The following is a 26,512-nucleotide window of genomic DNA, read 5'->3' as shown; positions in this document are numbered from 1 at the left end:
TAAATTCCCATTGCTTAATTCAATCCATTCAATGGTATCTGCATCAAGCAGTTTAGGAAACTAAAAGAGATTTTGGTACTAGGTGAGTGGGGTATTGCTACTGCAAATATCAACAATGTAGAAATGGCTTTGGAATTGGGTAATACGTAGAGGCTGGAAGTATTGTAAGGTGCTTGGTAGAAAAGGTCTAGATTGTTTAGAAAAGAGTGTTGGTAGAAATTTGGACACTAAAAGTATATACAATGAGGCCATGCAAGAAAATGATGAACTTGTTATTGGAAACTGGAACAAAGGTGATCTTTATTTTGAAGTGGCAGAGAACTTGACAAAATTGAATTCCAATATTGATGGAAAGCAGAATTTGGAGTGATGAGTTTGGATATTTAGGTGAGAGGACTTTGAAGCTAGATGTACAAAGTGCAGCCTTGTTTCTCTTTGCAGCTTATAGTAAAATGTAAAAAGAAAGTGATAAGCTGAGAACTGAACTCCTAGGTTCAAAGAAACCAAAAATTGATGGTTTGGAAAATTCTGAGCTTCCAGAAACTGAGTCCTCAGTGAACAGATCACCATTTGAGGACTTAGCTAAACATAGATCCAGTCAGCATTTCACTGCACATCAGGATTTTAGGTCTAGTTATCCAGGAAGGATCTGTGGAAAGTCCTACTGTCTTTCACAGGGATTGGATCCCTGTTTACTACAGACAAAACTGGCAAGCTTTTTTGCAAGATATGTATGAATGTAACCACTGTCAGCCTGGAATAAAGGGAGAGAAAAGGGTCAGGTTGAAGGAAAAATCACTTTGAGGACAGGACCATGGAAGCTGAGGTCTGGACTAATGACATCTTCTCAGGCCAAAAGAATGAACCCACCCATATGTGTATAAAGGGTGAATATGCCCTGAAACTTGGAGAGGGTGGGCCTCCCTTTTCATTGTTCCAGAAGAGTGCTGCTGCTCCAGTTTTCAGAGAGAGAACAGAACATATTCCTGGGGGATTATGAAGACTCTGACTCTCACCCCAATGCTTGAAGAGTTGTGAAACCTTCACTCCAGTGTTGGGGGAAACCATGACCACTGTGCAAGCAGTTGAAAAGTGGGGAGGGTGCAGGGGTACTGATCCTTCAGGCTCAGAGGGCAATACATTGTTCTATAGTTGACTCTCAGACCTTTAAATCTAAGAGGGTATGTCCTGCAGTGTTTCAGAATTGCCTAGGACACATGACCCCTGTTTTCCTTCCAATTTCTTCCTTCTGGAATTAGAATGTTTAGCCTATGCCCATCCCTCCTTTGTATATTGGAAGCAGGTAACTTGTTCTCTAAGTTTCATAGGTTCATAGACTGAAGGGAATTGTATCCCAGGAGAGACCACATCTATAACCGATTTTGATGACACTTTGTACTTAGCATTGTTACTAAAACAACTTAAGGCTTTGGGGATATTGTGATGGAATAAGTGTATTTTGCATCTAGAAAAAAAAAAAGCATGTCTTTTTGGTGTTCAGAGGGTGGAGTGTAGTAGTTTGAAACCATATTGACCCCAGAAAAAAACATGCTCTTAAACTTAATCCATTTCTGTGGTGTGGACCCATTGAAAGTAGTACTCTTATAAGAAAACTAAATTCAGACAAAGAGAGAGAAAACCATGTAAGCAAGAGGGTGAAATTAATGAAAACTAGAAGAGAAGGGAGGGACCAGCAGATGCCACAGTGTGCTTTGCCATGTGGCAGAGAAGACAAGGAATGCTAGCAGCTGGTCTTTGGGAAGAATGCATCATTTTGATGATGCCTGGATTTGAACATTTTTCTCAGTCTCAACTGTAAGCAAATAAATTCCCATTTTTATATCAGCCCATTTCATGGCATCCGCTTAAAGCTGTCTAAGAATCTAATACAACTAGTAATGCATAATTTGAAATAGATATCAGGAAAGAATTCCATTTTCAGCAACTAAAGGCCTTAAATATCTAGGACTAAATCTAACTAAGGATGTAAGGACTTGTATACATAAAACTACAAAACATTGTTAAAAGAAATCAAGGAAGACCTAATCAAATGGAAAAATATTCCATGTTCATGGATTGGAAGACTCTATATTATTGAGATATAAATTCTATCCAAAGTGATTTACAGATTCAGTATAATCCAATAAAAATCCCAACAAACCTCTTTTCAGAAATAGAAAGTCAATCATGACATTTATTTGGAAGGCTAAAGAGCTCCAAATAGCCAAAGACAGCTTTTGTCTTTTTTTTTTCTTCACATATACATAACAGTGATAACTTTCAATGTATGATATAACAAGTAGTTAGAGAGCAAATTTCAAAGAATGTTATGTGTTACTGTTCCACAATTTCAGTTATTTCCTTATTGTGAAATATGGCCTATATACAGAAGGTGATAACTTTTAAAATACACTTTAACAAGTAGTTATGTAGGTAATTTCAAAGAATTTTATGGGTTACCATTGCATAGTTTCAGTTCTTTCCTTAATGTGAAATATAAGATATATTCAGAAAGCCAATAACTTTCAAAGTACAATTTAATGAGTAGCTCTAGAGCAAATTTCAAAGAATGCTTTGGGTTATAGTTCCACCTTTGCAGTTATTTCCTTCTAGCTATTCTAATATCCCAGCATCTAAAAAATATTTACATAAGATTCAGTATTCATAATCCTTTGTTAAATCCTATCTTGTTTGTTGCTACCCCTTCCTCTCATTTCTCAATCTTCACTGATGTCTAGACAGAGACCACTCTAACTTGTTCAAGTTGAAAAGGGGTATTGACATTATAGGGAAGGGGCTGCATCTGGTTAATATTCTTGAAGAGGCTATTGCCTCTGGGTTTTGGAACTTACCTGGCATAAGAAAACTCTGGTGGATTTAAGTTTCTGAGAGACAAACCTAGTGAGTGAATCTTTCATAGAATCTCACATAGGAATCTAGATATTTCAGGAACCCTGTTGGTTAGGTCATGGTGTACTGTGGCCATTTGGAATATATAGCTGAAGCTTACATAAGAGAAGCCTCCAGGATAGCCTCTTGACTCTATTTGAAATCTCTTAGCTACTGTGGCCTTATTTTGCTACCTTTCTTTTCCCCCTTTTGATCAAGAAGGTATTTTCAATCCCTTGATGTCAGGGCCAAGTTTATTCCTGGGAATTGTGTCCCATGTCAACATGATTCACTCCCCTGGGAGCCATTTCCCACATGGGGGGTTGGGGTAATTTGTTTGCTGATTTGGGCTTAAAGAGAGAAAGACCACATCTGAGCAGCAAAAGAAGCTTTCTGGTCATGCCTCTTGGGCATAATTATAGGAAAGCCTAGCCTCCCTTCACAGTCATAAGTTTCTCAAGAGAAAGCTTCAAGATTGAGGGGTTGACTTACTAAGTATGGGGTTCCTAATTTCACATAGCATATATTCTTCCCAAGGTAAATAATCAGTATCTCACATTGTCTTTACTTAGTTGTACAACCATCATCACTTGCAATTTTAGACAATTATCATAACACAAAACATCCCAGAGGTCTTATCAGCCACTAATTATTCATCCCTAGTATTAGTGTAGTGCTGGTGAGAAAGTCCTATTAAATATAGTCTATAATACGTAATCGATAGTTTTTCCATATACCACTCTGTTGTTAACACTTTGTACAAGTGTCGTACCTTAGAAGTATATCATGCAAACACTTATTTATATTTGTAGTGTTATTCTATGGGTTACACACCTTTAAACAACACTTTCAATCATGTTTGCCTTCAATGTGGCACTGATACTTATAATCCCATTAATGAACCATCATCACCCCTGTCCATTCCCATACTTTTAAGTTTATCCTCATTATAATGTCTGTACATATTAGGTTGTCATTCCCTCTTTTCTAGCTTCTGTCTGTCTCTAGGCCCCCTATATTCTACATTACAAAATACTGATTTCACATTGTTTAGGAATGTGCCAGTTTGGTGTATTATGTCCTCTAAAATGCCACTATCTTTGATGTAATCTTGTGTGGGCAGACATATTAGTGTTGATTAGATTTTGGAATCCTTTGGGTATTTCCATGAAGATGTGATTCAATCAACTGTGGACAAGATTTTGGTTGGATAATTTCCATGGAGGTGTTGCCCCACCCATTCAGGATGGGTCTGAATTAAATTACAAGAGCACTATATAAGCTCAGACAGAAGGAGCAAGCTGCTACAGTCAAGAGGGACACTTTGAAGAATGTATAGGAGCTGAGAAAGGAGCTGCAGATGAGAGACAGTTTGAAGATGGCCGTTGAAAGCAGATGCTTGCTCTGGTGAAGCTAAGAGAGGACAAACACCCCCAAGAGCAACTAAGAGTGACATTTTTGAGGAACTGCAGCCTAAAGAGGAATGTCCTGGAGAAAATCCATTTTGAAACCAGAACTTTGGAGCAGACACCAGCCACATGCTTTCCCAGCTAACAGGGGTTTTCCAGACACCATTGGCATCCTCCAGTGAAGGTACCCAATTGTTGATGGGGTTGATTGGACACTTTATGGCCTTAACAGTGTAACTGTTTAACCAAATAAACCCCCTTTTATAAAAGCCAATCCATTTCTGGTGTTTTGCATTCCAGCAGTATTAGCAAACTAGAAGAAGGGAGTTCACATTAGTGGCACCATACAATATCCATTCTTTGATGTATGGCTTATTTCACTCGGCATTATGTCTTCAAGGTTCATCCATGTTGTCATATGTTTCAGGACCTTGTTCTGTCTTACTGCTGCTTAGTATTCCATCATATGTATATACCACTTGTCTGTTGGTTGACACTTGGATTGTTTCCATCTCTTGGCAATTGTGATCAATGCCACTGTGAACGTCAGCATGCAAATGTCTGTTCATGTCATTGATTTCAGATCTTCTGGGTATAAACCAAGAAGTAAAATTGCCAGATCATAGGGTGACTAGATATCTAGTTTTCTGAGGATCTGCCAAACTGTCTTCCACAGTGTTTGTACCATTATACATTCCCACCAGCAATGAATAAGAGTTCCAGTTTCTGCACATATCTCCAACATTTGTAGATTCCCATTTGTTTAATGGCAGCCATTCTTGCTGGTGTGAGATGATATGTCATTGCATTCTTGATTTGCATTTCCCTAATAGCTAGAGAATATGAACATTTTTGATGTATTATTTAGCCATTTTTATTTCCACTTCAGAAAAATGTCTTTTCATAACTTTTCCCAATTTTATAATTGTGTTGTTTGTGTTCCTGCATTGAGTTATAAGATTTCTTTATATATGAAGGACATCAGTCTCTTCTTAGATATATGGTTTCCAAATATTTTCTCCCATCACATTGGCTGCCTTATCACTTTTGACAAATTCCTTTGAGGTACAGAAGTTTTGATTTTGAGGAGTTCCCATTTATCTAATTTTCTTCATTGCTTGTGCTTTGGGTATAAGGTCTAAGAGGCTACCTCATAATTCTAGGTCTTGAAGATGTTTACCTACATTACTTCTAGGAGTTCTACAATACTGCCTCTCATATTGATGTCTCTGATCTACTTTGAGTTAATTTTTGTTAGAGTGTGAGGTAGGGGTCCTCTTTCATTCTTTTGGATATGGATATACAGTTCTCCCAGCCCCATTTGTTGAAGACACTATTCTGTCACAGCTCAGTGGATTTGGGGGCCTTATCAAAAATCAGTCAACCAATGATCCAGGGATCTATTTCCACAGCCTCAATTAGATTCCATTGATCAATATGTCTATCTTTGTGCCAATATCATGCTGTTTTGAACACGGTGGCTTTATGGTAGGCTTCAAAGTAAGGTATTGTAAATCCTCCCACTTTGTTCTTTTTTAGAATGCTTTTAGCAATTTGAGTTCCCTTTCCCTTCCAAATAAATTTGATAACTAGCTTTTCCAAGTCTAAAAATTATGTTGTTGGAATTTTGATTGGAATTGCATTGAATCTGTAGATCAGTTTGGGTACAATTGGCATCTTAATGGCATTTAGCCTTCCTATCCATGAACAGGTAATATCTTTTCATCTCTTTAGGTGCCCTTTTATTTATTTTGGTAAAGAAATTATGTAATTTTCTTAAAGCTATCTTTAAAAAGAAGAATGAAGTTGGAGAACTCACACTTCCCAATGTCAAAACTTGTTTCAAAGCCATAGTTATAAAAACAGCATGGTACTGGCACAAGAACAGACATACCAACCAATGGAATCAAATTGAGAATTCAGAAATCAACCCTACATATAGGTTCAGCTGATTTTTTGATGATGGTGCCAAGTTCACTCAATGGGCAAAAATAGTACCTTCCACAAATGGTACTGGGAAAACTGGATGCCCATGTTCAAAATAATGAAGTTGGTCCCCTCTTCATGCCATATACAACTCTGTGGATCAGACTTAAGCATAAGTACCAGAACTATAAAACTCCTGAAGAAAATGTAGGGAAGCATATTCAAGACCTTGTGTCAGGTAATAGTTTCTTAGACTTTAAACCCAAAGGAAAAGAAATAAAAGAATGAATAGATAAATGGACCTCATCAAAATTAGAAACTTTTGTGCATCAAAGTACTTTAACACAAAAGTGAAAAGTCAACCTACTCAATAGGAGACAATATTTGGGAACCACATAAGGGATTTTTATGTAGAATATATAAAGAAATCCTTCAAATCAACAATAAAAAGACAACTCATCTAAAAGTGGGCAAAAGACTTTATGAGACACTTTTCCAAAGATGATATACAAATGGCCAAAAAGTACATGAAAATATGCTCAACATCACTTGCTATTAGGGAAATGGAAATCAAAACCATGAGATACCTTTCATATCCACTAGAATGGGTATAATTAAAAATGCAGAAAATTGCAAGTGTTAGAGAGGAAGTGGCAAAATAGAAACACTCATTCATTGCTTGTGCTTATGTAAAATGGTGCAGTTGCTCTGGAAGACAGTTTGTCAGTTCCTCAGAAAGTTAAGTAAAGAATTCCATGTAAACTGGCAATCCCACTTCTAGGTATATAGCTATATTATTTGAAAGCAGGGACTCCAGCAGATATTTTCACACCAGTGTTCAGAGTACATTACTCACAATTACAAAAAAAAAAAAAAAGGAAGCAACCTAATGTCCATCAACTGATGAATGGGTTAATAAAATGTGGCATATACATACAATGGGATATTATTCAGCCACAAAAAGCAATGAAGTTCTGATATATTCTGACACATGCAAAAACATGAATGAACCTTGAAGACATTGTGTTGGGTAAAATAAGCCAGATACACAAGGACAGACATTGTATGACCAAACCGTTAAAAAATAATTTGAATAAGCAAATTCATTGAATTCTGACTATCTAGAATATAGGTTACCAGGTGCTGAGTTTTTGGTAGGGAATGGGGAGTTAATGCTTAAATTGTACAGCTTCTATTTTGGTTGACTGTATAGATTTATTAGTGGATGGAGTTGATAGTAGTACAATATTCTGAACTTAATAGCCCTGAAATTTATGGTTGAATGTGGTTGAAGGGGGAAATTTTAGGTTGTATATGTGCTACTAGAATAAAAATTTAAAATAAGTAAATTAGGACTGTACAACACAAGAAGTGATTCCTATTGTAAAAGATGGACTATAGTTAATAGTACAATTATAAAAATGTTCATTCCTGAATTGTTACAAATATATCCCACTAATACAAGGTGTTAATAATAGGATGATATGTGGGAACTCGGTATTTTATGCATGATTTTTCTGTATACCTACAACCTCCCTAATAAAAATTTTAAAAAATCAGTTACATTTCTGTACATTTGCAATGAACAATCCAAGCATGAAATAAAGAAATTTCCATTTATAATTAATCAAAAAAGAATAAAATTGTTTGGATAAATTTAAGAAAAAAGTGTAAAACTCACACTCAGAAAACCGCGAAACTTTTGGAGGGCAATTAAAGAAGACAAAAAATAAATGGGAAAACATCTCATGTTTGTGGATTGGAAAACATAACAGTAAGATGGTAGTACTCCTTCAACCGACCTACAGTTTCAACACAACTCCTATCAAAATCCCAGTGCTTCTTTGCAAAATTTGACAACCTGATTTTAAAATTCTTATGAACCAGAAAAAATAATCTGAACAAGAAGGACAAATTTTTAAGACACACACTTCCTAATTTCAAAATTTACTGCAAAGCAACAGTAAGCAAAACTATCTGATACTGACAAAAGGACGTAGATCAGTGGAATAGAATTGCAAATTCAAAAATAAGTCCTTAAATTTATGTTAATTGATTTTCTACAAGGATACCACAACCATTCAATAAGGAAACAATAGTCTATTCAGTAAATGGTGTTTGGACAATTGGATAACCATGTGTAAAAATACAGACAAAAATGAACTAAAAATGGATCAAAGACATAATTTTTATTGGAACTGAAAGTAAAAAAGTCTTAGAAGAAGTTATAGGTATATACATTCATGAATTTGGATTAGGAAAAGCCTCCTATATATAAGACAAGAAACAAAAGAAAAATAGATAAATTGGACTTGATTAAAATTTTAGAATTTTTGTGCTTCCAAGGGCACCAACAAGAAAATGAAAAGCAACCCACACAATGGAAATACATGTTTGAAAATCATATATCTGGGACTTTTATCAAGGATTTATAACGAACTCAACAATAAAAAGCATTAAAAGCAGTTCAAAAATAAAAAAATAATTTAAAATGGGCAAAAGATTTGAATAAGCATTTCTCCAAGAAAATATAATTTAGTGAAAGTATGGTCAACATCACTAGTCATTAGAAAAAAGTAAATTGAAACCAGAGTGAGATATCATGGATAGCTAAAATCAAAAAGACAGGCCATACTGTGTTGCGATAATGTGGAGAAGTTGGACATGACACATTGCTGGTGGGAAAAGAAAATGATGCAGCTTCACTGGAACACTGTTTGGCAGTTCCTCAAATCGTTAAACACATGGTTACCAAATAATCCAGATATTCCATTCTTAAGCATAACTCCCCCATATTTAAAACATACTTCCACCCAAAAACTTGTATAAGAATGTTCACAGACACACTATTCACAACAGGCAAAAAGTGGAAACAAACCAACTGTCCGTCAACTGATAAATGGCTAAACAAAATGTCATATAGCTATATATTGAATTATTATTCAGATATAAAAAAGGGAATGGAATAATGGAATACATACTACATGAGAGAATCTTGAAAACACTATATTGTGTGAAAGAAGATAAGTCACAAAAAAAAAAAAATATTGTTGTGGAATGAATCATGTGCTCCACAATGACATATTCAAGTCCTAAACCACAGTTCTGTGAATGAACTCATCTTCAAAGACCTGATTAGCTAAGATGAAGCCAAACAAAATCAGGATGGGCCTTCAACCAATATGACTGGAGTCCTTATAGGCAGATGAAATTTGGATGTGGCAGTAGGAGACAGTAGGAGATGAATGGGGAGAGAGATGTCCATATGATGGAGGAAGAGATTGCGCTATCATTATGGGAAAGCAACCAGAGTACTACAGACTTCAAAGAAATCAGAATCCTGCTGACATATTGATTTTGGACTTCTGAAAGCCTCCAAAACTGTGAGGCAATAAATTCTTGTTGTTTAAGCCAGCCAATCTGTGGTATTTGATATAACAGCTCTTGAAAACTAAAACAAACACATTTATATTATTCCATTATGAACTGTCCAGAATTGGCAAATCTACAGAGACAGAAAGTAGATTAATCTAGCCTAGGGTTGTTGAAGATAGCAGAAACAGGGATGTTAATGGGTATATTGTTTATTTTGGGGGTAATGAAATATTCTAAATTTTTCATAGTGATAGTGGCACAACTTGTGAATATATTCTAAAGCACTGAAGACTTTAAAAGGTTTACTTTATGGTTTGTGAATTATATCTCAATAAAACTGTTGTAAAAAATAAAATAAGGATCATAGTGAAACATTATTACAAAAACAGCATATTGACCATGCATTTTAATTTTGTAAATTTATTAGAATAGTTATAAAATAATTGGCTGTAATAGTGAAGATGAGGACAATAGAAAATAATAACAGAGCATAATGGACAATTAAATTTTAGTATAAACTTTGAGTTAACCAAAAGAGGGTTTATCCTGGGTGAGCCTGATGTAATCATGGGTACCTTTTAACATAAGGTGAAGGTCAGAGACATCCTCTCTTGATGACCTGTAGACAAATTAAATTGCCATGTTTTGAAAGGTTCTATTGAGTGGGCCAATTTTGAAGAAAAATGTAAAAATACGTTTCAGGTTGCAAGTAGATTGGCCCTTCATGAACAGAAGAAATTAACTCTAGCAAAAGACAAAAGTATTAAACAACACAGTTAAAACGGTGTAGTGATCATTTATATATCCTTGGCTTGCTTAGGGTAGTGTTGGTTTATGCTTATTGTCCCAATGTCACCTGCCATTGAGCATTTGCCTGCACTTTTCATTTTTAATGAGAAATTATTATTAATTGTTTTATTTCAGTAAGCCAGAGTGGGTTTAAGTAGGCTTTCCTGTGTGGTGGGTTCACAGATGAAATGAGCCACACTCATACTTAAGGATTTGGAACACAATACCTATGAGTCTTGGGTGTTAAGAGTCAGAATTATTCAATGCTGTTTCCTCCCATTGGGCATTTGGTGTACCATCAGGTGTGCATGAAGCCACCAAGTCTTAGCCAGTGGGAATTATGAAAAATTATGTCAGGTCTATGTGAAATTTGTGTGGGGTAAAGAGGCTGAACAGCTCCATTTTAAACATAAAAATAGTATGGACTCTTTTTCATAGCAGTTTTGTCATTCATATTGTGGATTAATTCTAAAACTATTAATTTTATTGTTTGTTGCCACGTTTTAATTTTTCAGTAAAGCCTTTAGAAACAATGAATACAGCTTTCCAAAAAGAGAATATCTAACAAAAAATTAAAAACTGCATTGCATTTTCTCAAAACATTTAAAATAAATGTGATATGCACAAGAGGTTGGTTGATATTGATCATCCACTTCTCAAACTGGTGATATCAAAATCCCATGAAAACTGGATAATACAAATCTACTGGAGAAACTTCAGGATTTTTTCAATAGTTAGTGTAAGAAAAATTTGCCTGAAGACTAAAATTTGACATACACATCTGTAGAAATGCATTTACGTATCACTTTGTGAAACACATGACTTTTTATTTTTATCAAGTGACTGTTTTTCTAAATTATTTTGGCTCATTTTTAGATTTTCTCTAAATTATTTTGGCAAATACCAAAATTGAATCAATGATTGTGAATTTTTTTGTCTCCATAAGAACTTAGCAAATATAGTGCCAATTTTATGTTACATATTTCATATAGAAAATCAGTTAATTCTAAGAATAGAATTTTTTCATTCAGTTCATTAGACCAAAGTTAAGATCTTCAAGCCTCATTCTGCTGAAGGTGAAACATCTGTTATAAATCTGAATGCTGTTCTAATTAAGATGAAAATTCATTGCTGAGGATAAAATTATTTCTGTTAATTATTACATTTGGTAATAATGTGACTACAAATTTTCATAGAGCATAACACCACTGTCCTTGTTAAATAAGAAAATTATGAAGCTAAAATGTACATGACATAGTTTTTTTACATACATAATTCATAAACTGCATCTGAAGAAACTGGGTGTTCCGCCAATCCAAAAAGAAGCAATTGCAAAAATTGAAAAAAATTAAATCTTGTATCTATATATACACACATACATGTATATATGTAAATTCAAAGGAAAAACTTACTTTCAATTTGAGAAAATAAGCATTTCTTTAAGCACTCTGTTGTCTACCATAAATCAAATTTAAGGATTGTTTAAAACTTCAGAAAACTCATTTGTAATTCAAGCTAGTTTTTCAACGATGGCTTTAATCTTTTTTGTAACTATGTTCTCTAAATATTGTTACATTTTACTGAAAATTATTTGTTAACCTTCAAAGTATTCAATAAATGGGGCATCAATAATTTTCATTTTATAAAGTTTTCAGTAAATTGCAATTATTGAAAACATGCTTTGCAAAAGAGGACAATAAATTTTATCCGCACATAACTGAAGGGGAAAAAAGCAAACAAACGAAAAACAATGAAAGACCAAATGGTACCCCAAATTTAATTTTGACATTCTAAAATGGTCTTTTAGAAAATTTAGATTTGGAGGAATTGTCAGTTTGAGGTACTCCTATGGATAAATATTTAGAACCCAAACAGAAATAAATTCAGGACTAAAATATTGCACCATCTAAATTTGGGAAAACATTCAGAGCAAAAAAAGAAAGAAAATATCTGTCAAGTTTTGTCTTATGAAATATTTGTCAAGATACTCTAAATGCAGAAAAATGTAATGTGAAAATATGTTGGCTGATATTTTTGTACATTTTAATACAAAAATATTAGGTTTATAATATTCTCTTATGCCCACCATATAGCAAAAATATTTTTCTGATCATAGCGGGTACCTCAGCTGTTGTAAGAGGTAATTTTCGGAATTAAAATATTATGGTCTACAGAGTACAATCATTTGAAATTGTCAACAATTTAAAACTTAGCTGTGGAATACTACTGGTATTTAATATTACTATGCCATTTTTTTTTTCTTTTACAAATGTATCATCTTAATTTACATAGTTCAATTCTTTTTCCCATAATAATATATTTTAGGCATTATTCTGGTCCATGTGTGTAGACCCATCCAATCAATTTTAATATAGGACTTAGCATATTGTACTTTCAAAAATGGCCACAACTATACCTCCCATTCCATTTATTCTTATTACAAAGTGGCATTGAAACACCTCCCATTGATAGGTGGGCCTATGTTGCCTCATCATTAATGGAATAACTAAAGAAAAGTGGTTTTATAAAGGAATACAGCTTCCACTTTGTTCTCTTTAGATCCTCACTCTTTGGGATCCCCACACTTGAAATGTAGCCAACAAACTGAAAATTCCTAAGCACCACATGGTGTTCTGACCAACAGCCCCAGCTGAGGTCCCAGTTGTCAGCCAACAAACTGCCAGACATGTAAATGAGCAAACTTTTAGACAATTCCACAATCCCTTTTGTGTTCTTTCCTATTTTCCAACCCACGGAATTTCTGTATATAATAAAATTGTCAATTTAAGAAACTAAGTTTGGTAAGTTTGTTTTGCAGTAATTCCTAACTGATACAGTTGCATAATATTTGAACACATTAGCATAACATAATTTATTGTTTTTAATTATGGATATTCATGTCCTTTAGTGTTAAATAATTCTGTAATGAACATTCTTGTTCTTACATACTTGAATTCCTGTACTATTTATTTTAATAGATAACATGACTTCATATGGCATTTCTGAATCAAATATGGCTTAAAATTTAATGGACTTGTATATTACCCTGCATTTTATATTACTTATTTTCCTTATCTTTGTCAATCTGTGTTGTGGTGTTAAAATGATTACTAATTTAAGATGTCAAAAATGGGATATTTTTCACTGCTTGTTTTTAAATGGTGGGAATACAGCTCAAAATGACAAACATAAGAAAAGTAAACATTGTAGCTAAAATATACAGGGGTAGTTCTTCAAGCATGTCTTATATAAAGTCTCACATGGCTTTTACCCATCTTCAAGTGTGTTTTTCTCAGTTTTTATTTTATTCATAAGATATGGTTAGATTTTACTAGATCCAGGCAGAGTCATTGTTACCATGTTAGCCAGAGGTAGATATTGCTGTGGTAAACAAAACAACCCCCAAATCTCAATGGCTCCAAACAGAAATATTTATTTTTCCATACTGCCACACATCCATCGTATGTTAGTTGGAGGGTTTGCTTCATGTCATGTTCATCCATTGATAACATGAGCATGAAACGGTGATTTGGAAAGAGCTCACTGGCTTAGCCAGTCACTGCTTCACCAGGTATTGGTAGTCAGTTGGTGAGTTGGCTATGACTTGACTGGTCCTAGTTGGTCTCAGGCATGTCTGCAGCCTCAGGACAGTTTGAATGGCTGGGAAGGCTACATTTCCTCCTCCATATAATCTCTCTCTCTTCAAAATATCTCACATCCTTTGGGAGGTATCCTGAGTCTGTTCCCATGAACACTGAGTTCTAGGTGGGTAAAAGTAGAAGTTGCATGGCCTTTTGAGGTCAAGACACAAAGTAACTTCTGTACATACTCAGCCAAAATTTAAATGGTGGGAAAAGAGAATCTCCTTATTAATACTCTAAAATGGCAAGCTATTTGATCATATAGTTGATCATTTATAAAATCATTTGACAAAATTCAATACCTATTTATGGTTTAAAAATAATTTAAAAAAATAAAAAAATAATTTCAGCATATATGTTATAGAAGAGTAGTTCTTAAATTGATAAAGGACGGATAACAACGACAATAAAAACTACAGATGACCTCAATAGTAAAAAGCTAAATGTTTCCCACTAAGTGTGGGAGCAAGTGAGAACAGCTATACTTACCACTTCTATTCAATATTGTAGCGGAAATCTTAGCCAGTGCAATATGCCAATAATAATAATAGTAACAACAACAAAGAAAGAAAGAATGGCTATTCCAGATTGGAAAGGAAAAATAAATGTGTCCTTTTCTTTGTAGATGAACTAGTTTCTGTTTAGAAAATTCCAATGAATTTACAAATAGAGTACCTAGAACTAAGTGAGAGTGTGTTTAGAAGTGCACAGAATACAAATTCAACATGCAAAAATCAATCACATTTATATATATACTTTAAAACAGCAATTTGAAACTAAAATTTAAAAAAAATTATTACTTCTTACAATAACCACATAAAATGAAATGCTTACACATGAATCCAACAAAACATGTGCAGGATCTGTGTTCTGAAACTATAAATTGTGGATGAAAGGAATCAGAGAGGGCCCAAATAAAGAGAGAGACATACCATGCTCATATATTGGAGAAGTCAGCAGAGTTAAGATGATAATTCTCTCTAAATTGATCTATAGATCAAACAAAATTCTAATAAAAACCCAAGGTGTATTTTTTATAGCAATAGAAAAACTTAATCTAAAGTTTATATGGACAGGGAAAGGAATAGAATAGCCAAAATAATTTTGAAAAATAAGAACATAGTAGGATTCACACTACCCAATTTTAAGACTTAACATAAAGGCACAATAATCAAAACAGGGTTGTATTAGCAAAAAATAAATATGTAGAACAGTGGAATAAAATTTAAAAATCCAGAAATAGATCACACAAATGTGGTCATTTGATTTTTCACAAAGGTTCAAGGACAATTCAATGAAGAAAGGAGAGTCTTTTAAACAAATGAAAAAATTAAACACAATATGTGATGTCCTTTACATCACATCTAAATAATGTTAAGACAAAATGGATTATGGAACTAATGGTTAAGTTAATCCTTTCTCTCTCTCCCATAACTATCAACTTATCTGTTATATTAATCGAATAAATCATTGTCATCTTATTTTAAGAAAGTTCCTCAAATTTGTCTTTCACATCGTTGATTTGACTTTCCCAATGTATTGATTTTGAATTTAATGTCTCAAATAGAACTTCCAATTCTGCTAGTATTATTGGCTCCTTTACAGATCCTGCTTATGTACTCTTAGCCAATAATCTGCATCTTACTTTCTAGTATTGGGTCAAAAAAACACTCATGATTTTTGTCAACAGATATGATAAGAAGACTACAAGAAGTTGCAGTTGACTGCTGATTGAAAACCACTGTTGATACCCACAATACCTACCGTAACTAACAAAACCTAGCAAATCTTGAGAAATTTTCACCCTCCTAGACTGAGACAGTACCCTTTCCCACTGAAGGCTGAGGTTTCTAATAGGTATAAATCCCTACTACTATTCTTCCTGAATCCAGTCTTGCCTCTAATAATAGTCTGTGAAGACTATTTTGCAGATGCAGAATTTTATAGTTTTAATAATCCCACCTTTAAATATGTATTTTCAACATCATTTTACAAAGATTTTGTTTTATTTATGTCTTATATATTCTGATTCAATTCCAGGAAAAGAAATTCTTCTTGAGAAAATAAAAAATTTTGTAAAAATCACTTTCAGAACAGGAATTCTAGAAAGATGATAATTTTTTTTTTAATATACAGATGCAAAAGGAAACAGCATTAAAATTACATAGAATAAATGTATTAGATACATGACAAAGGTCAGCATATTCAATTATCCTATTCTGGAACTTATAACAATTGAGGTGTTTTATGACATTATTTTTAAATGTCCCTATTTAATTTTGAGACATTTTTACTTCATAAGTTTTAAGTTTTCTTATGAAAAGCAATTTTTAAATTCTAAAAGCTTTATATTCTAATTCTTTATCATATGTAATTTTATGCAAATAATGTTCACCTTTGGAATATAAAATAAATGTTTCCTTGTTTTACAGAAGAAACATAACATAATAATCTCTGAATATGCTTCTCTTGGAGAAAGGATAGATTAGTATATTAATGATTCTAGTAAATCCTCTATCATGGAAATAATATGCCTGAAAGACTGAGTTTGCCCAATACCTTTGAAAGTGCATTGTGGCACACACACTCCTCTATACCTGCCAAACTTTTCTTTTTTACTAGAAAATTGCAGACACTTTGAAATATTAAAGAGGAGGGGGCATATGTTTGGGAAATAAAGTTTGCTTCTCACCTTATTGAACTTTGTTTTATCAGCAGGCTAAGCAGTCAAGATGAAGGGTTTTAATAATATCTTTCAAAATTTCAAATTTGTTTATTTGGATAAAAAAATTTCCATGAGTATAACAGTGGAGGGTTGCCATTTATTTTTCATTCCAGTTTGATGGTTCTTCTTGTCATGAATTTCTATTTTCTGTAAGATGCTGGTTATTAAATACCTATAAAAACATGGAAAAGTAGACAGTAAAATGAATCACTCTAGACCAGATATTTCAGACCATATTGCCTTTATTGAAAGGAAGTGTGATGGTTATTTTCATGTGTCAACCTTGCTAGGTTATGGTGTCCAATGTTTGGTCAAGTAAGCACAAATGCAGGTCTGATTGTTACTGTGAGAATATTTTGTGGATTAATGGATTAGTCAATTGATTGCATCCAAGACTGATTACATCTATACATCTACAATCATACAAGGGGACTGCTTTCAGCAATGCAAGGAGTCTCCTCAACCAATCAGTTGGAGGAGTTAAAGGGAGAACTGAGGATTTCAGCAGTCAGAAAGAAAATTATTTATCCCTACATTAGTCAGCCAGTTTCTCTGGAGTAATTTATCATTATATTCATTGAAGGTGACACTTTTTGCCTTCTCCTGGGGAATTCAGCCTCCTTTACATTGGAGTTTCCAGTATGAAGCCTATCCTATGCAATTAGGACTTGCCAATCCCCATGCTCACATTAGCCAATTCCTATACGAAATCTCTTAATATTTGCATATCCTGTTGGGTCTATTTCTCTGGAGAATCCTATTCCAAAAACAAGTTAGAAGCTAACAGCTCCAAGTCCTGTCATCTTTATGAAAGAGGATAATTCCATTAAAATTTAGAAGACATTAAGTTGGTGTATATTTAAGATATTATCAGACATTGGATTACCATAGTTCTGAATTTGAATATGTTGAAATATTTTTATTTTTTCTTAATCAGAAGTTTTTTCTATGCTAAAGACTAATTGGGTTATATATTTGATTTCAAATATATTAAATTATTTAATTATTAAAATATTAAATAATTTTTTAATTGTTATCTAATGCTAGTAATAGCATTAGAGTTGTATGAAATATGAAATATATGATAATTTACATTAGCATTATTTGCTGTCAGTCATAAAGATCTAGAGAGGTATTAAATTACATTGAAAATTCTAAAGACAGTGTAACATTTAATACATAAATTATATTTTCATTACACAATCTTATAGCTATCATGAAATTTGAAATACAAAGAAAGGATTTGAATTGTGTATTGCTTCTCCCTGATCAGTCCTTCTCCCGGATAAACACACAGACACACACCCATACATGGAAGTTACCTAACTGATGCATATATTGGTAGACTGTCACATATGGTGTGTTAATTGATTCATTAATTTGGGAAACTGCCACAAATATTATTTACCTATGTTTATAATTTTTGAAATGTAGTTTCTAAACCAAATTAAAAAAAAATCCACTCAGAATAGTACACAAATGAGAAGGCTATTTATGCACATGAAGTAAAATATAAATGAAATGCTATATACAAGATGGCTGTTAATGTTTACCAAATATTCTCCCATTAAAAATTGCATTATAATTTAACTCAAACAGGGCAACTTGTCATAGGGTAAAATCAATTCAGGATATGGCATGAGGTGAATTGTGCCAGAGGGGTGAGCTTCACAACAGGTTATTAAGTTCTGTAAGTTTTTCTCCTTCAATTATTCAAGCCATATTTCTAACATGAGGGACATAACATACCCACAGTGATGGTATTTACATTAAATCACAGGTAGATAAAATGTTTAATGGTTCATAAAATGTAATAATATATTTCAACTGAAATGGATTAAAATCTTTCTTATCCTTCCTTTCCAGATATATAGAAATTGTTTATAAGCAGTGTAAATAAAATTACATGTATAAGGTAAATATGTTTAAAATAATTTCATACTCTATAATAGTGCCATTAAGCATTCTCAATGCAGATATAACTACTATCCACAACACAAGTACACAACATAAAGGTTTTGGTTCATCCAGTAAATGTGCATGCCAAAAACAAATCCCATTGTATGTACTTCAGAATGAAAGAGATTTTTAGAAAATATTAAGAAATCCAAAGACTCTCCATGAGTATAGAGAGTTGGTTTTGAAAGATATGCACCTGACAGCTTCACCCAAATTTGTCTGAAGGCTGCCTATAACCTACAGATACTGCAGCTCAGCACACAACCTGCAACCACACAATTGATGGCAGCATTTAACACCAAAACTTCTGTCACTACTGCACCATCATCTTTCCACATGATGGATTCCATGTAGCCTCTTCTTTCTAGCATTGCTCTACTCGTAATCAAAGCGCTATTTGGGTATGTTTGATTTGTGTAAGAAGGGAACCGACTCCGTCTCTCTGTTCCTGCAAGAAGTTCTTTGTTGGCTTTTTAGCACAGGATTATATAGCATAAGCATTCTTTGGGCTATGTAATTGTTTTTCCCATTTCCCCAGGCAACCACATTTGTTCGAAAATCCCAAGACTAGCATGTTTACAATCTTCGGGTGCAAGCTTGAGGACAATAGTAATCTTAGGGAATGATCTCTTCTGAACCAGGAGGGAAAGCAGGGGCATGGAAGGAGCCTGGCATCATTCTGTAACTTAATTGCCTGCCCCCAGGCCCACAATGCCTTGGTGCCTGCCCCCAGGCCCACAATGCCTTGGTGGCTGCCTTCAGGCACACAATGCTTTGGCCTTCTCCTAACCTGGTGCCTGCCTTCAGGCCCACAATGCTTAGGAGGCGGGCTCCCTGACTAACTTGCCAAGCCAGGGAAACTTCCGTGCCTCCACATTGATTGAGTGGCCTAAATTACCTACCTGTTGGCTATTTTCAAAGGAAAGAATAAACTAGCTTGTGATCATGAAGGGAAGACTCTTCATATTGAAGGGTGTTCAAGAGATGGCAGGAAACTGCAGTCATAACCAAAATCCACTAGAGTCATCTCTTAGCTATTCAACATCTCTCTATGCTCTTCCTCCATATGTAAACTTCCAAACAATAGCAACCAGAAGAAGTACAACAAAATGTATTTCTGCCTTACATATTATACATGTTGCTTGTGAATATGAGAATAAAATGTGTGCTCTTTTTCAAGACAATCATGTTGAAAATGTCTCAAACAGGTTTATCCTGTCACATTCCATTCTATGTGGAATCATTTATGTAAGGTAAAATATGAAAGATACCAGCTAAATTTATGCAATGCAATGGTTTTGTCCCAAAAGTGAGGCAACCCAAAGTCTCATCGTTTGCAAACTCTAAAACAAGTCCAGAATTTGGACAAATTCAGTATTTTTAAAGTTTTGCCCATTAGTCATCCATTTCCTTCCTAATTCTCTCTTCATATTATTCAGAATAAAAATTTTTAAACACTGCTAAAATAAGTGTGTAAAGTAGATGTAGAAGTAGACTGGTAAAAAAAAAAAACTACTTAAAATATACATACAAATACATGATATAACAAAAGTGTAAGGGGAGATGATCCAGTACTTAGCTTATAAATATCATTGTCTTCACATGGTATTTCTCTTCCTTCTAGTGGATAAGTTACATGGGAAAATCAAAGTCTTCATTAGGTCCAGCCAATTGCCTTAATCTTTTTGTTGCACATGTTCAGAAGCAATGACCTAGAGGAATGATGGTAATTCCATAGACAGTTTTACTGGCAGAGATATTTACTCAAATAAGTCAAATAAAACCAGAATATAATTTTAGTGACATAAAATTTCTGGCTCTCAATTGTTAAAGGGACATTACAAAGTTTTCAATCTGTACCATGTAGTTAACTAGCCTCCCAGGTATATGGTCACATACAGAGGTTCTATGTTGAAATTTTCAATAGCGTGCACATTTAGTGGATGCAGAAGTCCAACCTTGGTGAAGGGAAGTCCATATTGTTTATCCCATGTATAATCTCCAAATCTGTCACCATGGCCACACATATATTAGACCTTTAGCATAAGACTGGGGGAAAAGGGCTATACTGATCAATATGATTATTCAAATGGTTATTAGACTTCCTCCAATGTGGTAAATGATAAGAAATCCTTTTGGGGAAAATAAGAGAAAATATTACCACAAAATCTTGAGTTTTTATCATACAGTTATTTCTCAATGTTTCCTAACCCCCTCTTTAATCAAGGGGCTCTGACTCTCTGATATGACTCAGGTTAAAGAATTATAAGAGGATCTTTCATTTACACTTTGAAGAGCAGGTCTTTTTTTTTTTTTTTTTTCCTTTGATGTAGTATATTTTAAGTACTCTTAATGAGATCCAATATATTTTGGTCCAAAAGACCCTTGTTTGTTTGGGGTTTTATTTGTTTGCTTGCTTGCTTCTAATCTACTATCAAAGGTACAGGCAGATTGGGATGTTCAGATCACCCTCTGTCCCTGAGAAATATGCTAGTAAACTTCCCCCTTGTCTCAGGTAGATACACAGAGCTTAATTAGTTCTTGCCACCCCACTATCCATATACCTATCCCATCTGAACTCTGGTAACCCATTTTAATGGTATCGTCACAATCATCATAGATCTTGGAGGAGAACTATTAGCAATGCTTGTCAACATTGCTGGCACTCCCTTCAATAATGTGTGATCTGTTTCTTGATTAAGGGAGTGACTTCTGGATCTCTGTGGTGGGGGGCACTCTTGAGGATTAGGTGAGCAGATCAATTATGTTAATTCCACTCTAAAATTCTTATCACTAGAAATTCTTGGATTACTGACTCCATATTAGACCAAAGGGTTTTTGGCTCCTCAATTTCAGTTATGGTAAGCTGCTGTTAAATCCAGGTTCCACTCAAGCTACCAGGACATAATTACAAGAAGTCAAAATTATTCAGTCTAGAATACTGCACCCAAAATTTGTAATATATTGGCCCATATCAATAAATTCACTCCCTTCTTTTTGTTCTAACACCGTTAGTACTCACATATATTTTCAGTTTTTTTGGTCTATGTAAAGTAGTAAACTCTTCTGAGTCTCTGGTACATAGACCTTCTCCATTCAGGTTTGAAACCTTGTACTTCACATGGAGGAAATGCTAGAATCTAACTCCAGTTATGCTTAGGAGCAGTGACGGGCATTTGGTGTGGAGCATGAGGAGAATTGATTTCTCCTTGACAAGAATGTTTCAAGGTTTTCAAGTGCAGAGTTGGAATGCTTACAATGGAAATGAAGCTTGCTGGGATTTCAAGGTTAAGAATCAACTCATACTGAATTGATAATCTGACATGTAATCCTTTCCCAATTCTCAATATTCTACACTTTCCACGGCAGTACCCTAACTATTGCATCAGAGACGGAGGCTATGAATTCAATTTTCTTTTTGTTTGCTATTTATTTTGTGATTTATGGATATTATAGCACAATACTTATAAGAAATGATAGACTTTTTAGCACAATCATAAAAAGTATCTATTTTCATACCATTATTTATGCTGAGTATTTAAAACTGCCAAAAGAAAATATTCCTTAACTTCTCAATACATTTAGAAGAGGTAATTAGCCAGTTTTTGTATTCCTCTTGCCCTTTATCATATTCTTTGGAAATACTCAGTATGCTCCCCCCCCCCACAAAAGGATTTGCACTCAATGTACACTTCATTAAACATAGCCAAAGAAAAGTATTTGTTAATCATTTTACCAGTGTGTGCCATGGGCTATTAGAGTCCCATCCTCTAATACTAGCTGGATATTTGATGTTCTTCAAATATCATTAAATCCTTCCTTGATTTTCATCCTGATAAGGATCTGAAAGCTGAAATCAAAATAAATATGAACATCTGCAGATGCTTAGAATCAAACACTGAAATCTACCCCTGTGAGTTTAGCCATAGCTTGTATTTTTTAAATGATATTTTCTTGTTCATAGATGTTCCTGTTTGATTAGACTCCAGCTAGGAGAATCAGAATTCAAGAACAAGGGCCAACTTACAACAGAAAAAGAATCATAGCAACTTGTAGTGTTGATTCTTGGTACTAGGTGCCAGACAGTAATCAATTGCTGCCTCCAAAAGTCAGAAACCACCACTGTCCCCTCAGCAGAAAATGAAATTCACATGTTGCTTTCTTTCTCACATCTCTCTTCTAAATGGAAGTCCTTCATGAGTACATCAGATTGGTAGTAACTATCCTTAATCCATGGCAATGGAATTTTGGGCTTCTACCCTGAAGGGGTATATAAGAAATATGGGGAAAAGGATGGTAAGAAGATGATGGAGTAGGAAACCCCAGGACTTAGTCCTTCCAACAGAACAACTATTAAACAGGCAGGAGTTGACTGAAACAACTATTTTGAAACTCTGGAGGCCAGGTAAATACTGCATAGTATGCAGGGAAGAGCAAGGGGAAGAGGCTGGTACTTTATGGTAAAGAATAGTAAATTACTCTCTCTGAACAGTGGCTTCCAGCCCCCATCCTCCCTCTCCTGTCATAAAAATGCTCTTCCCCAAGACCAGGGTTGGGCTTGACTGATCATTGATCATGGCTCTTGATTAGTGACATCAGATAGCTGAAAGCCTGGTTCCGAGGGAAGCCATTGTTTCAACATGCCCCTGAAAAGAGCAGTGGCAGCAGAGACTTAAGGATGCTATGCTTCCTCAGGGCCATGGGGGACAGTTAGTTGAAGAACTGCATTTGCAGGACAGGCCAAGAAAACCTAGCTTTGGGGAACCAAGAAATAAGCTCTTGGTGCCCTTCCCAATCCCCTCCCCAGGGCACTTTGGAGTGGTTTGTGCCCCTCTTTGTGGGTCCCTGGTCAAGTTCTGGCCAGGGAAGGCTAACTTGAGGCAGTCCTCTCTGGTATGCCCTCCCTCCCACAATTTGCCCTCTAGGCAAAAGTAACTAGAGGCAATGAATAGAGTTTAAGAAACTATAGAGATGGACAATCTAAGGCAAAAGCTCACTGGCTTCAAACACAAAGAGAAGGAATGTCTGTTTCCTGGGAAACAGAGAGGACAAACTCCCATAAAGAGGGGAACTCCAAAACAACTGACAAGCAAAACCCCAGGAAAAGACACAGGCCCATAAAACCTTGCACACTACACTCATCTTGGGGAAATCTTCCTGATAGGAGAGCTGAAGCTCAATAAAATCTGTCTTATCATCAGCTGGTCACAAACTCAAGAAAAAGATTTCACGGAATTAATCCCAGAGTTAACATTTAAAAAATTAGATTGCACAGTGTGCAACAAAAGAATACAAGACAAACAAGAAATGACGGCCCATCCAAAGGAAAAGGATCAAGATGTGGACATACCCAAGCCTTTAAAAAAATGATCTTAAAAATGCTCAAGGAGATTAAGGAAAATACAGAGAAAGAAATAAAAATTTGGAAAATAATGAATGAGCAATATGAGAATATTAGTAAAGAGATAGAAATTTTAAATAGGAACCAAATGGAACTATTGGAATTGAAGACCACGGTAACTGAAATGAAAAACTTCAAGGAGGGTTTCAAAAGCTGTCTGGAGCTGAGAGAAGAAAGAATCAGTGAACTCAAAAACCAAGACACTTGAAATGAATCAGGCTGAAGGAGCGGAAAGAAAAAAGAAATATAAAAAGCAAAAATAGCCCAAGATATCACTGGGCCCCATCAAACATACCAATATATGCATTATGGGAGTCCCAGTAAGAGAAGAAAGAGAGAATGGGGTAGAAGGAATATTGAAATAATGACAGAGAAATAATGACAAAGAACTTCCAAACAGCAAAAGGTGTGAATATGCATATCCAAAAAGCCCAGAGAATACCAAACAGGATAAACATGAAGAAAAATACACCCCATTATATATTGATCACACTTTTGAATGAAAAGGATAAGGAAAGATTTCTGAAAGCTGCAAGAGAAAAGCAACTTGTTATATACAAGAGAGTTCCAATTATATTAAGTGTTGATTTCTCATGACATCCCATGTAGTCAAGAAGGCTTGAAATACCTACAGGGGGTTGAAATACCTATAGTGTTGAAAGAAAATGATTTCCAAACAACAATTTTATATACAGTGAGAATTTCAAAAATGAGGGAGAGTATAAGGCCTTCCCAGATAAACAAAAGCTGAGAGAGTTGGTCAACACTAGACATATCCCACAAGCAATGCTAAAGAGAGTTCTTCAGACTGAATGGAAAGGACACCAGACAGAGGTTCAAAGTAGGATAAAGAAATAAAGACCTGAATTAAAGTAAACATTTGTGTAATTATAAATGTCAGTATTAGTGTAGTATATTGGTATGCAACTCTACTTCTTACTTCCTACAGGTGTCAAAATGTAAATGCAAAAAAGTAATAACTCTATGGTTTTGGAAATACAGTGTACAAAGATGAAAGTGCTAACAAGTACAAAAAATAGGTGGGGGGTTATAAGGTATAGAAAAATTATAGTGCATGCTATTGAAGTCAATTGGTATCAAACCAAATATTATTGTTAAATATTTAGAATGTTAAATTTTAACCCATGGTAACCACAAGGAAAATAGATGAAAAATATATCCAGATAGAAAAGAGAAGGCACTCAACACAGTACAATACAAAAAATCAAATAAATATAAAAGTAGGCATTGACAGAAGAATTGAGGAATATAAAAAGGTTTAAGACACAAAATTCTAGATAGTAAAATGACAAGAAATAAAACAGTGTTTTCAATAGTGGCTTTAAATGCAAATGGATTAAACTTTCCAGTCAAAAGGCAGAGATTGATTAATAATTTTTAAAGCAGGATTGTAGATATGTTTATATGAGGGTTATTATATTATCTTTCTCCTTTTGTATATTTGAAATTTTCTCATAATAGGAACTTTAACAAATAAAAGAATTGAATATCACATGAGGATTCAGGCTGCAGGGTACTATATCTCAAGGTACCAGAGTCAGCCAGATCCAATGAGAGCCCTTAGTCCTTTGTGCCTCAATTCCTCCAGAAGTTTATTATTTCTCTTGGAAGTCCGAGACTGAGGTGGAGACCCAGGTGTTGCAGGTGTGACAGGAGTAGCAGAATCAAATCTCATGGCTCATGGGCAACTATCTGCTGCATGGTTACCACAATTTGCATGAGATGTCTATGTACTGTGAGACCAGCATTCTCCAAGACAAGCATGGGAAATATACTGCTTGGCTTTCAGGAGTTCAACTCAGGCATAGATAAAGATAACCTGCCTCTGAATGCCCAAGCTGCCCAAGCTGGGAGCACCAGTTGTTCTCTGCCTCAGAGCTCTCCTCAGACTCTTGGCCCACCCCTCAGTCCCCAGTACTCCTGTCAGAGCACTATGAGGAAGCTGCAGCAGGGTGGGAAGCAGCCAAGGAGTCATCAGTTCCTGCCATGCCCTCAAATGCTGATGCCTTGGTCTGCATTCAAAGGACTCTTCTACAGAAGCTTATCTGGGTCTCAGCTAAACTGAGTTTTAGCACCTCCCTGGAGACTCCAGCTATGTGGCCTTATCCAGACTTGTGCTGAGGCACTCTATAGCCTATAGAGGCTGCAGAACTGAGAGAGGCACCTAAGAAAAACCTTCTGGGAAAACAAAAAACAAAAAGACAATGAATGTCAAAAAAAAAAAAAAGAAGGAGAAAGCATTTAGCACAAAGGATAAAAAGCCTGACCCAGCTATTTACTCTCTGTAAGAGACTCACCTTTAATTCAAAGTTATAAGTAAGTTGAAAGTGAAATGATGGACAAAATATGTCATGCAAGTAGTAAACAAAAGACAGGT

The 26,512-nt window shown here is 34.8% G+C and overlaps 1 pseudogene; it reads left to right on the top strand.

Moving 5' to 3' along the window:
• Positions 1–250: 250 nt before the first annotated feature.
• Positions 251–26,290, top strand: LOC119507778 (annotated as a pseudogene).
• The last annotated feature ends 222 nt before the right edge of the window (positions 26,291–26,512 follow it).

This window comes from Choloepus didactylus, chromosome 1, assembly GCF_015220235.1.
Source record: "Choloepus didactylus isolate mChoDid1 chromosome 1, mChoDid1.pri, whole genome shotgun sequence".
Lineage (NCBI taxonomy): Eukaryota > Metazoa > Chordata > Mammalia > Pilosa > Megalonychidae > Choloepus > Choloepus didactylus.
Note: the sequence above shows the minus strand (reverse complement) of the source record. Positions and strands in the feature narration are given on the sequence as shown.